At 35.1% G+C, this 14,859-nt stretch overlaps 1 pseudogene; it reads right to left on the minus strand.

Moving 5' to 3' along the window:
• Positions 1 to 869: 869 nt before the first annotated feature.
• Positions 870 to 6,557, minus strand: LOC126582550 (zinc finger BED domain-containing protein RICESLEEPER 2-like; annotated as a pseudogene).
• Positions 6,558 to 14,859: the final 8,302 nt, after the last annotated feature.

Raw genomic sequence — 14,859 nt, forward strand, 5'->3', positions numbered from 1 at the left:
ACTAGCCAAAAGCTCCCTAAGCTGAGCTGTTATCCATCAAAACTAGACAAAAGCTTGCATTATTCTTCCAACAACATTATTCTTCCAACACAGGAAGATGGTGTAGATGAGATTAGCTTTAATCAGATGGATGATCCTGAGTTTATTGGTATGCCTAAGGATGTCTACTTACACAAGCCCGATACCGGGCTCTTACGTTATATAGGAAGAAGCGTTCCTCAAAATGGTGCACCAAGTGAACGAGACATCTTACGTGTACGTACAATTTTGATGTAATTAATTACATACGAACTTGTTCAGCAATTTTAATGTAATTAACACGTACGATGGATACCCCGATCATGAAAATAAAACACACTTAAATTAACGGTTTATTTTTTCACAATGCCCTCTTGAACTCGAACTTGATTCCCCTTTGCTTCTTGGTACGAAAATATAGTCACTTTACACTTTGAAACTCGATTTTGTATAACTTTAGCGGTATTCTATCCATTCCATCAAAACGGCGTTAAGTATGCTATTGTGTAAGGGTATTACATTAATTCTGAACACCCATCCACGCCTCTTGTTCTTCTCCAAGCCGGCTTTGCATGCTTAATTCTGAGGGTTCTCCAATGGTAGATTGGAGATGATAGTCTCCAAAAGCTCTCTCAGTTGACTCTTCCAAGCTAAGGCGGCGGAGGAGGAAGACGAAGATTTTCGATTGTTCTCGAAATTCCAAGAAATAAACCGCTTGATGCCGTATCCCCACGCCAATTCACATGTCATCTCAATATTGATTTCAAAGCCAGCTCCACCAAAAACCCCGCCCATGAATTAAAACTACAAATTAAGAGATAGCTAGCATATGAAATTTCATTCATATGAATTCACGTCTTTTCTTTACTAGGGTTTCCTCCAACTTGTTTCTGATATGCCTTTTTATCTTGCGATACTAGCTCATTGAGAATGATAAACACACAGATCTTAAACCGGCAAGTCTCAGAACATGAAACTGCAACACAAAGAGTTTCGTTACTTCACAACTGCGACAGGAACAAGAACACGAGGATGACAAACTATCGATCAACTACTAAGCTAGTCTCAGCACACCCTAAATGCAAAATCCATCAGAAAGCCATTGCCCTTGGGAAGTTCATTTATCATTTGTGAATGATCACAGGCTCTAAGTAGGTACGTAGCAATAAAACCTTCAGTCAGGTACATAATAACGTTACGAGGCTCTGTGGCTGGCATGGCATCCACACCTTTCCCAAATATTAACCCAAGTAGAAGGCTTGTCAATGTCGATTCTCGATGCTTTGTTGTAAAGTTTTGTTGCTAAAAATAAATGCTCCTCGACCCTCTTCTCTTTTTTTCGTATCAATTTTTCCAAGCTAGGTGTAAAATCAATGATTGACATGAGAGCTTAGGTAGTAACCAAGCGCATTTGGGTCAAGAATTTTCTTTTCGTGGTCTTGCAGAAACATACATTATCTGTTGTCTCGATGATTCTTCGCTTGGCAGTGATCGGACAGAGCTTGGATTAAAAGCATGAAGAAGACCATGATTTTTTATCTCATGGAAAAACCGACTAGTATCCTAAATCAGGAAAAATTATCTTGTCGTTTAGCAGTAATATGAAATTGTGTCATCATCACTCGTTCATTTAGCATACTCTAATAACAATTATTTAGTAAAGTAATTTACACTAAAATTTACAAACAAATCGGCAGTCTTGAACTATCATCTTTACAGAATGATAATTTGAGCATAGGTCATTACTTCCTTTAGCTTTTCATGGACTAGTGCCCTGCCTTTTTCTTTCCAAAGTGCATTTGATTCATAATACAAGGCCTCCACCCACACTCCAGCACCATCATAGTATTTTTCGTAGGGATCGATTACCATTTTCTCGAGCATTATTGCGTTTCTCGGAAATGTACTAATTAAGGGTATACAAAATCACAAATCCATGGTTAAATCTCAGAACATTAACGTTGATCGAATTTGCAGGAGATTCGGTTGTTGCATGTCATGTATGTCAAGCATGTTCTTCGTATTTTCAAATTAACTAAGAATTTATACTTAGCTCTTCTACATAGCGTTGTACTAACTGGTTTATGAACGTTATAAGACAATGCTGAGTGCAATTTTTTATTTTTTTTTACTTTGTGCATTTCTTTTCCTCACTTGGGCTGTTTTATGATACCTCTCAATTTTCCATCTTTGATTCTTGTGTTTTCCGCCTGCTATTAAATTCTTTTAATTCATATTTGACCATTTTATTCTTTAAAGGAAACATAATGACGAGAATGACCAATTTTTCTTTGTTACCCATTAGAGTGCTTTTCAGTAAATAACTTGTAATAGAAAAGGAAAAAGTATACGAAGGATGAATTAATTTGCCATCCCAAAGTTGCATACTGAGATGTTTGTGTTTATTACCATTCTATTTCTATGTCCTCATTTATCTTTAGGCATCATTTGTTCTCTAGATTACTCGCATAGATTCATGTAATGGTAGAGGACAGCAAGATTTTCATTAACTCTTCACCCAAACATTTTTCATTGTTCCATATGCAACAATGAATATAGTTAAGACACTATTTTCTGAACTACAACAAAATAACCCACACTATTTCCGAAACTACAGTAAATAAACCTATACTATTTATGAAATGAACAAAAAACCCACAATGTGTCTAAAAGGTAACAAAATAAACACTACTTATGAAACTATAGCAAAATAACCAACACTATTTCTGGAAGTGAACCAAAATAACTCATACTATTTCTAGAACATTTTTCATTGTTCAAGGGGCGTTTTCGGCACTTCTTCTGTGTCGGTTTCATGAACATGCGAGGCATGATCAGGCGTAGAGTGTAGAGGGGTGTTGTTCATGACAACTTTTGGACCGACAGACATAACTCTGAATTTAGGACAATCTTTGACAATATTCCAACATTCACACCGGGTGAATGATTTGTTTTGGTTTTTGGTTTTGGCATTATACCAAGCTTGTGTTTGAAGTGTCTGCACAATGTGGGAGAAGAAATAATTGTAGTCAAAGTAGCTAATGTAAATTTGGGTATAGTACAAACAAATAAATAATATATTGTTATCTGATCCACTAAATTTTCCCCACTTCGAAGATTACTACTAGCTTGTGCCAAGGCGCCTCTCCAAAGATTTAAACGATTGACTGAGTATTCTCCAACGACTGGACATCGATTCTTTGATTCTTTTCCCACCAAGTTTCTCAAGATAATTGGTATGAATAAGACTCCATGTTTCTCACAACTGCATCTCATTACCTGTAATCGGATCATGAGTAACTTCAACCCAGCTAGAACACAACGTAACATCTTCAATAAGTGTCCAATTCGTACCTGCATCATTAGTCATTTTGTTAGAAACCAATTGGATTGAAACTTTGAGAGAAAAATTGGAATGTGGTTGAAAGTATTTGAGAAAATATGAAATTGTGGTGTAAGGTAGAAGATAATGAGAAGTTATTTATAGAAAAGTAAAATCATTTATTTTCATTTTTATTAATTTTAAACATTTTTTATTAACATAATTAATTTCTGCAGTTGGATTAAAAAAAAAATTGAAATCCAACCCTCCAGATTGTGCCACGTGACACAACGGTAACATTTCAGAAATTTTTAATGTGATTTTTTTTTAAATTTATAAGGGCGAATAACATGGACCGTTGATCTCGAATCCAACGGCTGATATTGTGCCATGTCATCTAGCTGTTTGCGGAAGGTTTGAATTTTTTTTACCGATGGAAATCCAACGGTCTATATAAGGTATCCGTTGAAATCCAACGGACGACGTTGCGCCACGTGGCCCACAACAGTAACATTTCAAAACTTTGCACCGTGGGCCCTCCAACTAAAAAGCTGTTGGTGACGCGCCCCCACGCACACGTGAACGACACACGCCTGACGCCCATTTAACCATAACCATAACCATTTACCCGTTTATCCTTTTTTTACCTATTCACCCTTTTTTTCACCCGTCTACATGTTTTTTTTTTTTTTAACAACTTGAAAATTACAAAAGAAAAATTTGTCATACTTTTCGTTTTCTGACAATTAAACACCGTTATAGGTACATTTTAGCATGCATTTCCCTATTTTAATCATTTAAGTCCTCATACAATTCCAATAATTGAAATAATAGTTTACGAACGATATTTTTCTACTACACCCAAGCAAGTCTTTAATTATAATCCATATGACTAAAAACAAAAAGTAGTCATTATCTTGAATACTAGATGATTCAAAACTCCAAAATATTCCAAAACCAAATACTTTCGAACACGTACAATCACAAAGTATCATCGACTCGTTGCCACCAAAAGAGGCCTACAAAAGAAATGTATCAATTGAATTAGTATCCCATTTAGGAACACCGACACCAATTAGTATGAACAGAAGGTTTACATTCCATGATTTTTCACACACCCATATACATAAATTGAATTAGTATCACCAATAACTCCAAAGTAAAAAACAAAAATAAAGATTAGTTTTTACCACATTCACATCATTATCAATACCGAATGAGGAATTTTCAACACGAGGAGTAGAATTTGAATATGGTTCAATAGTAAAAATTAAAATTAGGCTAAAATAGTAAATTTTTGAACATATGCATAATTTATATGAAATTTTACAGTAAGTACCTCGCATCTGACTCCACAACCAGTCTCGAGAACACATGAGTGCTTCCACTGTGCTTGAATGAAGTCGGCTACGGTGTGGACTGATAATCCTACCACCAGTACTAAATGAAGACTCTGAAGCTACTGTAGATACATGAATAGCCAAAATACCACGAGCTATTTGATGCAAAATAGGATATTTAATCCCATTTGTCTTCCACCACGACAATATATCAAAATCTTGAGTTCTAAGCAAGACTTTCTCCCCCAAATATAGGTCTAAATAAGATTGTTCATTACCGATGGTAGAATCCATAACAAACTGGTAATAAGATGTTAAAGGATCACCAACTCTGAAATCACATGACTGTGATGGAAAATCAGTCGAAGAAGAAGATTCAGAAGACCGAAGCCCAAGTTTATGCTTCAATTCATACTCTTTGACCAACATAATAGCCAAGACAAAGACTTCCTCAATTTTCGATGGAGCATTCTCTTTATAAATAAGAGAAAAATATAATACTCGATCAATTTCATCTTGAACCTTAGATCCATAATAGCTGCAATTGCAATAGCACCATGAATTTTATGCCAATACTTTTCAAACTTGATTGACATCTTTGCTGCCAATAACTTATCTTCAACATGGTCAGACTCAAGCCACTTACAGATTGCAATCCTAATCTGACACACATTTAAAAAATAAAGATTTGATGTGGGATACTTGATCCTAAAAAATAACTCAGTCACTTGGTGAAAGATCTCCAACTTTTCAGCAATCATGTTAGTCTTCACCCAATCTTCTTCACTTGGAACATTTTTATATAAGGGCTCACGTTGCGTTAAATGAGGAAATACATCTTTATATACCAATGCAGTGGTCAGCATCACATACGTCGAGTTCCACCCAGTTTTACAATCAAGGACTAACTTCTTAGAGAACTTAATTTTCATTTGTTGAGCTATCTCAACAAATTTTTCCTCTCTTTTTGCTGTCCTAGACCAATATGCAACACTATTCCGAATAGTCTCAATACTATCCTTAATCACATCCAATCCATCCTTAACTATCAAATTAAGTATGTGAGCACAACAACACATATGAAATAATTCTCCATTTAACACAAGTGAAAGCTTGCAATATGTCACTATATCCTCAATCATGGCATCATTTGTAGAGCAATTATCTACTGTGAGAGCAGACAACTTACCATCAATATTCCACTCTGATAAGCAATCTATCATTATAGCAGAAAGTGTCTCGGCATTATGTGGGCATGAAACATATGCAAACTTGATATAAAACACCACTTAATTACCATAACTTAGAGTAACATGATGTGCTAGGCAATAATCCAACACTAAAATTTAATACACAGAAGCAAGATCTATTCCATAAGTAAACAAGACATATTCCAGATTTTAAGCATTTAGTTTATAAGTTTCTACGGGAATAAATGAGCAAAGATACATTTTTAAATTCGAAACACTCATTTAAAGTCTTCCTCCAACGACTCAGAGCAAAGCATTAACTAAAACTGGAAGTCCTTGTCTTCCTCCAACGAGTATGAGCTTTCAAATACACAACAAGACTCAGAGCAAAGCATGTAACAACTTACCTTAGAATTCGACTTTGAAGCGTCCACGAAGCATCAATAAAATGAGAAATGATAGCCATAAACCCTCTTTTCTGATTACTTGAAGTCCACATGTCAGTCGTGATTGCAATTTTACTTTTGTTCATTTGCAACAACTTCATGGTCTCTCCCTTTTCACATTCAAATACTTTCATAATATCCCTCTTGATAGTACTTCTAGAAATAGCCTTAAATAAGGGTTGCAATGAATTGCAAAACCTCTTAAAACCCAAGTGGTCCACCATAGATAAAGGATACTCATGTAAGATAATCATATAAGCTATCTCTTTCCTAGCATTACCTTCATCAAAACTATATGCACCATGTTTAACATACCCATCACTAGTTATAACTGGACTCTTTTTCTTTGTCATCAATATAGGACATGTTCTAACATGTGAACGTAAAGATGAAGTACCAACAGTGGAGCCCGATGCTAGCCTAGCTTTACAATGGTTACAGACAGCTTTCACCTCCCCACAAAAATTTTTTTCCTCTAAATGCTGCCAAACAACTGAGGTTCTTTTTCTCTTCCTACCAGTGTCATCAAAGCTTAATTCACTTTGGTCCAATTCTTGATCAAGATTAATTGGTTCTTTATCTTGGTTCTCGCTTTGAGTCTCCATCTTGGAACTAGTTGAAATGAAACAAAAAGAGGTAATGGCATATGGTGGAAAATTCAAAACCAATTGATATAAAACACCAACTAATATAAAAGTAAAACATCACTCAATCAACTGTTCCTTTACTAACAAAATGGCATTATGCAAAACCAACTGATATAAAACACCAACTAATATATCAGATTGTCCCCAAATAGTCAGATTGTCCCCAAATTTTGACACAGAACCAAACTGAAAGCTACAGAACCAAATGCGAAAGATGGGAAACAAATTGTCCCCAAATAGTTAGTCAAATTTTGTAATGCAAAAGCAAGAAATTGATGGTAATCCTGAACTTTAGCACATAACCAAAATGGAAAAAACAGCTAAAATTTAACACGGAACCAAACAAATTGCATAACCAAATCCAGCATACCCAAAACAAATTGCAAAACCAAAATTTCTCACAAATTAATCAAACCTCAACCAATAGTGCTAAAAAATTAAGTTACCCAACCAAATCCAGCATACCCAAAATAAATTGCAAAACCCATGAAATTGAAAAGCTACAAAACCCATGAAATTGAAAATAAAATCTACAAAACGCATCAAATTGAAAACAAAATATGTAGAACATGAGAGAAATTACCATGAGACTAACCTTGCAAAGTAAGGAAGTGTGGGTCGAGGCTCGAAAATGCAAGAGGAAGTCACGGGTCACGGGGGTGAGAGACTGAGAGTGAGATGGCGACACTTGCAAATCGGTGACGGCGAGATGTGAGAATGGTCGCAGGTCGCTGGGAAAGAAGAAGACGAAGTGGAAGAGCGGTGGAGTTGGGAAGGAGAGGGTCCGGACTAGAGGGAGGAGAGAGAGAGAGAGAGAGAGAGAAAGCCTGCTTCTAAAACCCTCAAAATCACTGTGATAATTTTTTTTTTAATTTTTACATATATTAAATTAAATGGGTAAATGGATACCCGTATAACCGCGAGTAATAACCATAACCGATGGATACCCATTATAACCGTGAGTAATACTCATAACCGCTCATTTAAATTTCACAGATAAACGGTTATATCCATAACCGTTTATTTGTCTAAACGATTACCCATAACCGTAACCGTGAATTTTAAATGAGCGGGTAACTGCGGTTATCCAAACCTATAGATATTTTACCTATCCCTAGCACTACGTAAGATGGTACGGGTCTGTCTTGGATCTCACAAAAATACCTTTTCAACTGTCTTCGATCTACAAATTAACAACAAAAATATTCCCTGGCATTTTTCAGTCACTGCCAGCTGCCCGCCGGGCCAGAAAAGATAATAAGTGCATTGTCACGACTCACGCCGTACTTGAACTATATCATCATCCACTTTACTGTTTGTTTAAGATTTTGAAAAATGTGACATCGACTTTATTCTTTATTTACTTAAAATTTTGTAATATTAAGATTAAATCTGACATGAGACTCGGAATAAGATAATCCATCCGTATGCTTTATTGTTAATTAATTTATGCAATCCAAGACAGATATATTTTTGTTAGGTCAAAGACCGTGTCCCTTTTGCCAACGAATTAGGTGATGTCCGAACGCTAACATTGCGATTTTACTAAGGTAATACTAAGAAGGTTAAATTTGTAAATAAAATTTTAAAAACTAAGTGACATAGAAATTTATGATTGGTTTATTACTTAAATGTTGATAAACATATTTTTCCTATTAGTTACACAATAATTAGTTTCCAAGTTTAATTTTAAATTTAATCATTCTAACATTATTTATGTATGACAATCGATTACAAATAAGAAAGTAGACGAGTTGAGATTTTCTGCACCCATTTTTGCCTATGGTCCCTCTGTGCCTTTGTTAATTGAACTAAACATAATTAATGTTAACTTGACAATAATTAAAATAATAAAAAATAAACCAACTCTTTAGTCAATTAACAAAGGCACAGAGAGGCCACAGGCAAAAATAGGTGCAGAAAATCTCAACTCAAAAGAGACATATACTTGGGTGGGTCCCGCTCGTCAAGTTCTACTTCAGTTTAAGGTTGCACGCATTCCTATGAGTCATGCTTTCAACATTAAAATACTAAATTGTGATTTTCGTTAAGTAAGAGTGTCTATGTCTACTTTCCAGAATGAGACGCGTTATCTTATGGGTATCAGAATCCATTGCAGAATCCATTGCAGAAACGTCCGCTCACGTGAAGCGTCCACTGCATGAACGCGTTATTGTTTTTATTTAAGATTGTGACAGAACAGTCAACATAAGATAACGCGTTATGTTTATTTAATGATGGGCTCCACAGTACGGTCATTCCTTTCTTGCCAAACATGCCAGATCACAGTACGGTCATTCCTTTCCTCACTTTTGGCTGGACTTTAGCTCTCCATATAATTTTTTATAATGGAGAAAATGGGCTACTATCAGTATCCGAAAAAGAAGCACTCACCAACGGAGATTTTATACCGTTAGTTCTCATGCAACCCAATAGGCACTCTTCACCGTGAATATCCATAGATCATTATAACGTCAAATTAATTTGTCCGGCAGGAGCCGAGAACTAACGGCCAATTTACGGTTCCTTTCATCACATAAATTGGTTGACTGAAATGTTAGCGTATGCAAAAGGGCTGTTGATGATGCTATTTTTTCTATAACCGAATTAACAGTTGCTATTGTATTCTTAGCATAAGCATCTAACTGAAAATGGTGTATTATTTTGGGGACACTTTGGATACGGTCCCTAACTACCAATGTTCTTTGATTGAAACCTTTATGCTTTTTAATTTTTGATCGAACTCCATGACATTAATGTAATAATGTGTTTCTATGTAGGTATTATATTTTTAAATTAAAAATAAAATACTTAGTTATTTATATTAACGAGATTTAAATTAAAGCCCATAATATATGAGATTAAAAATATTAAAGATAAATTATACTCTCCAATATATTGTGTATATACATGTATATACACGGGTACGTTCATAAAAAACTAACCAAAAAATTATTGTACCAAAATATGGGTACATTTTTCAAAAAAAAAGAAAGAAAGATATTCGGCTTAATAACATTATTAATTTCTTCTATCAAACTTAATATGGATACATTCTCAAATCAACGAAATAAAATGTACCCATATAAGTTTAAAAATGGATTATAGAAAAGATTGAATGAAATTTATATAAAAGATGGGTACATATAATATTAAAAAAGGGTACTTTTTCATATAACAAATTGGTATATTTAAGAATGGGTACATATCAATTTTTTATAAAAATTAATGGGAACAAACTTATTCTTATTTTATTTTTTATATATTTGAAATGTTTGAATTGAAAATTAATTAGGATTTTAATAAGAGTGTGAGTGTTAAAACTCTTAATCAATTACTAATTTTTATTATGAAAATTATGTAACTTACATGTAATTCATTAATATATTAATGCTAGGGGCTTTGATTAAAATATAAAAACTGATAAGATCTTAACCAATGAACATTAGAAACTAGGGATTGGATACTAATATTTCCATTATTTTGTTTTCTACATCTGCCATTGCCTAACCTCCAACAAAACGTGACAGTTTTGCTAAAACAAAAGGTAAGTCATTACTGTGTGAGTCGAGCAGTACTTTTTTCTGTTTCTTTTTTCTTTCTTCTTCCCCCCTCTAAGGCTCTCTTCAGGTTGCTCATATGTGGCCATTTGGGCCTTGAGAAATGTAGTTGGATTTAAGATTATGAGAAATTGGAATATCCTTAATCAACTTTATATTTATTATATGATATAAAACCATATATTACTTTGTTAGAGTAACTGGTAGCACAGAGAGCTTCGCACGACACATAGCTGATTTTGTAAGTAAATTACTTAATCTTATTTCGTTTGTTGAAATATAAATAAGAGGTGATTGTATGTATTGTGATCTTACTATTGTTGGTGTATCTAATTATAAAAAATTATGACGTTGTAATTTGTAATTTAATAAATTATTATTGTATATGTATTTGACTGTAATTTACTGATAAGTAGATGACCCACTTCAATTAGTTTGAATAAATTTTAAGTCATAGGTGTGTTTGGACACATTAATTTGAAACAAAAAAATCCACACTTAATAATACCTCTTCAAATTAGCCCTAAAGCTATTTCTGCGTGGGGTGGGAGCCACCGGCCACCTTCATTTCTTTTCGCCCAAAGCTCCAGTCGCTGTTGCAACACGCACAAATAGTAGTGCAACATTGTGAGAAAATTACCGAAAAAAAGGGTTGAAAAGTTGGTTTTTCTGGTCGAAAAGAGGAATAAGTTCGCAATTGTACAAACGCACAAAAACAAACGAGTTCCCAGATTTTTATTTGCCGTCACTTTCCCTCCTTGGTAAGCAACATTTTGAGCCTCTGATTTACCGAAACAAAGTGTATTTATATTTCTGTATAACAGGATTTCTATTCAATTGAGAATTCAAATTTTAAACAGTAGTTTTGATAATAATATAGCTAGCATTACAATGTCGAGTCACATTGACTAGTCAAGTTGATCTTCGGGTTGAGGAACTACCAGATATTAGTGATGATATTGTTTAAGCCATTGAGGTTAACTTAGTGGTAAAGATGATAGGAGTAGGCTAAGTCTAAGATTTGAAATCCTCGTATGTATGTAACAAAAAAACCAACTATTGTTTTGTGGACATGTAAATCAACTATGGTTTGATGACTCAGACCTGAATTTCATTTTATTTATGTTGTATGCCTTTTTTGTTGTATGTATTGTGGTCTTACTATTGTTGGTATAATTAAGTTCATCAATCTTTTTGCTGTACTATAATTTTAGGAGAAGAAACATGGTCAAAAGTCTGATTCTGTTGAGATTTTTTATATGGTGCATCCGAGCAAATGTCGGTATATAGGTTTTAAATTTAATTATTTTAGTAGGAATGATGATGTATATTCTTTTGTTTTTTCCTTGTTTTACTCGAAAAATCAGTATTCCTAATTTGAATGAGCCTAAATATTTACAAAATGAACATGCTTACTGCAAAAAAATGTGTTTGTATGGTTGTATGTTTTATGTTCGTTGCATGCGCCTACAAATAATGAACATGCTTAATGCAAAAAAACTGCAGTTTATACCCTTGTTATTTTAACTAAGTATTCCCTATTTTTTTTCTTTCTAGAATGTTAGGATGGTAGCTACCAATAGGATTCTTAATGATTAGTAGTTGTTTTTTTTTTTTTTGGAAGAGTGATTAGTTGTTGTCAGATTGGGCAGGTTTTTATTATTTTCAATCGAGAAATCAGTATTCTTATCCCAGTGCAGTTGTTGTTGAGGTTGTGGTTGTGATCGAGGTAATACAGATTGCTTGGGATAAGAAATGGCATCACATTTGGTTAGAGACAGATTATATGCATGTCATCAACCCTCTATTAGGTTGCTCCATGGATGTTCCATGGTTTCTCAAAATTTCTTGGACAAATTATTTATGCATGTGTTGACCCTAAAAACTACCAAGCCAACGTGACGCGCAGGCCGAGTAACTAATGAGCTAACTACGTCCTTCGGTTATGTGCGGGGCGTGCCAACTCCTCAGCCGAGGAGTATAATGTGTTGCGTGGTGTTGGGCGCGCTACTGACTTCTTGATCTTACGATTGCGGTTGAGTAAAGAACACGTCTTGGCCTTCGGGTTCTAGAGCCTGAAGACAAGGCTGCTAGTTCTGCGAAGTTCACAAATTGTCGGCACCGGATTCGGTCACAATGATTATATTCGTAAGAATATAAACACGCCAAATCAACACCAGACTATATGGGCACAAGTACTCAAAGCAGATGTACATCTTAATCGTAAATGTGGCAAGCTCATGAAATAACTCGGTGTTCAATGTGCCAAGCTCATGAATCTGTAACACCTCACTTTGCCGAGAAGGCTAATGAGATGACCTCTGCCAATAAGGATTCAAAAATCCTTCTCGACTGAGACTTGGATAGATAACCAGTCGGCCTCGACGTAGTGCTGTTTTTCCAAACTGAATGTGCTTTGGGGTCGGTTGATTCTACGACAATAGTGCTATTTATCCAAACTGAAGATGTGTTGGCGGAAAAAGAAAATAAAAATCTCAAGGTGTTTGAGAGGTTTCGCGTAAAGCGAGGTTTTGCGCATGGTAGTTTGTGTGTTGAGTTGGAGAGGCTTGAAATGTTGCATAGTGTCCTGTATTTATAGGGACGAGTACGCTGTTGATAATTTTGTGAACTCCAATTGCAACTCTACCACCTCCTTCCCGTGCTAATACTCGATATCACCGCCACAATGTTACTCTTGATAAGCCAATCCTCTTGCTAATAATTATCACAACCTGAATAGGTGCTAGCCAAGCTCAAAATTTCAAATACTTGACCACGTGCATGCATGATAATGACTCTGGGAAACAATTCCAATAATTCATGGTATGCCATCCTTATCTCCTGCTCATCCCATGCATGATATAACTCATGTGGCATATCCCCATTTGATCAGCCAAGTGAAAATATTACATATGCCTCCTCAAGTTGAACCCCATCAAGTCTATCATTAGTGAAATTAGACTTCAAACTGCAGTAGACCACATGATAAGATGAAATATAACTATAATCAAGTTGGAGAAAAAGTCTATTTGTTGATGTAAAAATATTTTAACATAAACTCCAAGATAATCACTCTGATGGATAACATCTTGATATCTGTAATCAGAATAATTATCGTGAAATTTATTAAAAATATCTGTAATTCACTTTTCATTTGACGGTTGGGAGTTTTGTCCACCCAATGGCCTTGATTGCACGGACCGATGATGTAATTTTAGGTCTAAACAGCATGTCATCAACCTTCTAACTGCTTTTGGTAGATAAAATTCGCTTTGGCTAATAGGAATAACTAACAAAGAAGAATAAAATTAGGAGAGGTTCCCACTACTACAATGTTAGCTTTAGGTGTCGGATGATGGTGGTAGTTTAATAAGCCATTATGTCAGATAAAAGATATCCGACACATCATTCAGTTAGTCTCGGATAACAATGAAATCCTGTCGGTTATATCCGACATAAATTCCTGGCGGATATTTAGTGTCGGATGCAACCACCATAAAATTATTATAAGCGCCAGTATTTTTGAATTCTTTTTTTTTTTAAATATTTTTAACATATTCCGGCGGTTTTTAAGTTAATGGTGGTGGTTATAACCGACAGAAATTGACTATTTTATTATTTTAAAATGTTATGTTGATTAAAAATAAATAAATAAACACATGGTTTAAATATTTTTTTCCTCTCATGGCCCTGTTGGATATAACCGACACGAACAACCCTAGCAGCTACACCCATTCTCATTTCAACTTTTGATGACCTCGAGCCCAAACCCCATACAGCTCTCTCCATCCGTGAATGTCCACGATGTCCTTGGTAAGCCCAGAAGCTTAGGATGCGCACACGTGTCGTGCATAAGGAAAAGGATCTCCCTAGGATTCCAAATGAAAAGCCATATGTTTCTCTCATTGCTTTCATTTCTGAGTGTAATTAGAAACCCTAGGTCATTCTTTCTCTGGAAACCGAAAGAGGTCTTCTCATTTCTCTCAGCCCTTTCTCAAATCAACACAAACCCTAGGTAAAAGCCATAGTCGCTCCTCCATCAACCATGAGAAATATCTTCATAACTCTTGACCTACACAAAATCTAGTCTTCATTGTTGTTCAAGACAACCCATTCACCTCTATTTCTCTCGATCTAAAACTGTAATCCATGCTGCCATGACTCTTGGTCCCGTTCATGGAAGCCATCATCTGCACTAGATCTCGATAGCGAAACCCCTAAGTCAAAGATAAAAATCTCATTTTGCTACCATGGAGTTCCATTGAGTTTATTGTCATGGAAAAATAAAAAAACTAACACATCCATGCAACAAATTTTTTTTTGCGAGAGTACATTG

The sequence above is a fragment of the Malus sylvestris genome, chromosome 9 (genome assembly GCF_916048215.2).
Source record: "Malus sylvestris chromosome 9, drMalSylv7.2, whole genome shotgun sequence".
NCBI lineage: Eukaryota > Viridiplantae > Streptophyta > Magnoliopsida > Rosales > Rosaceae > Malus > Malus sylvestris.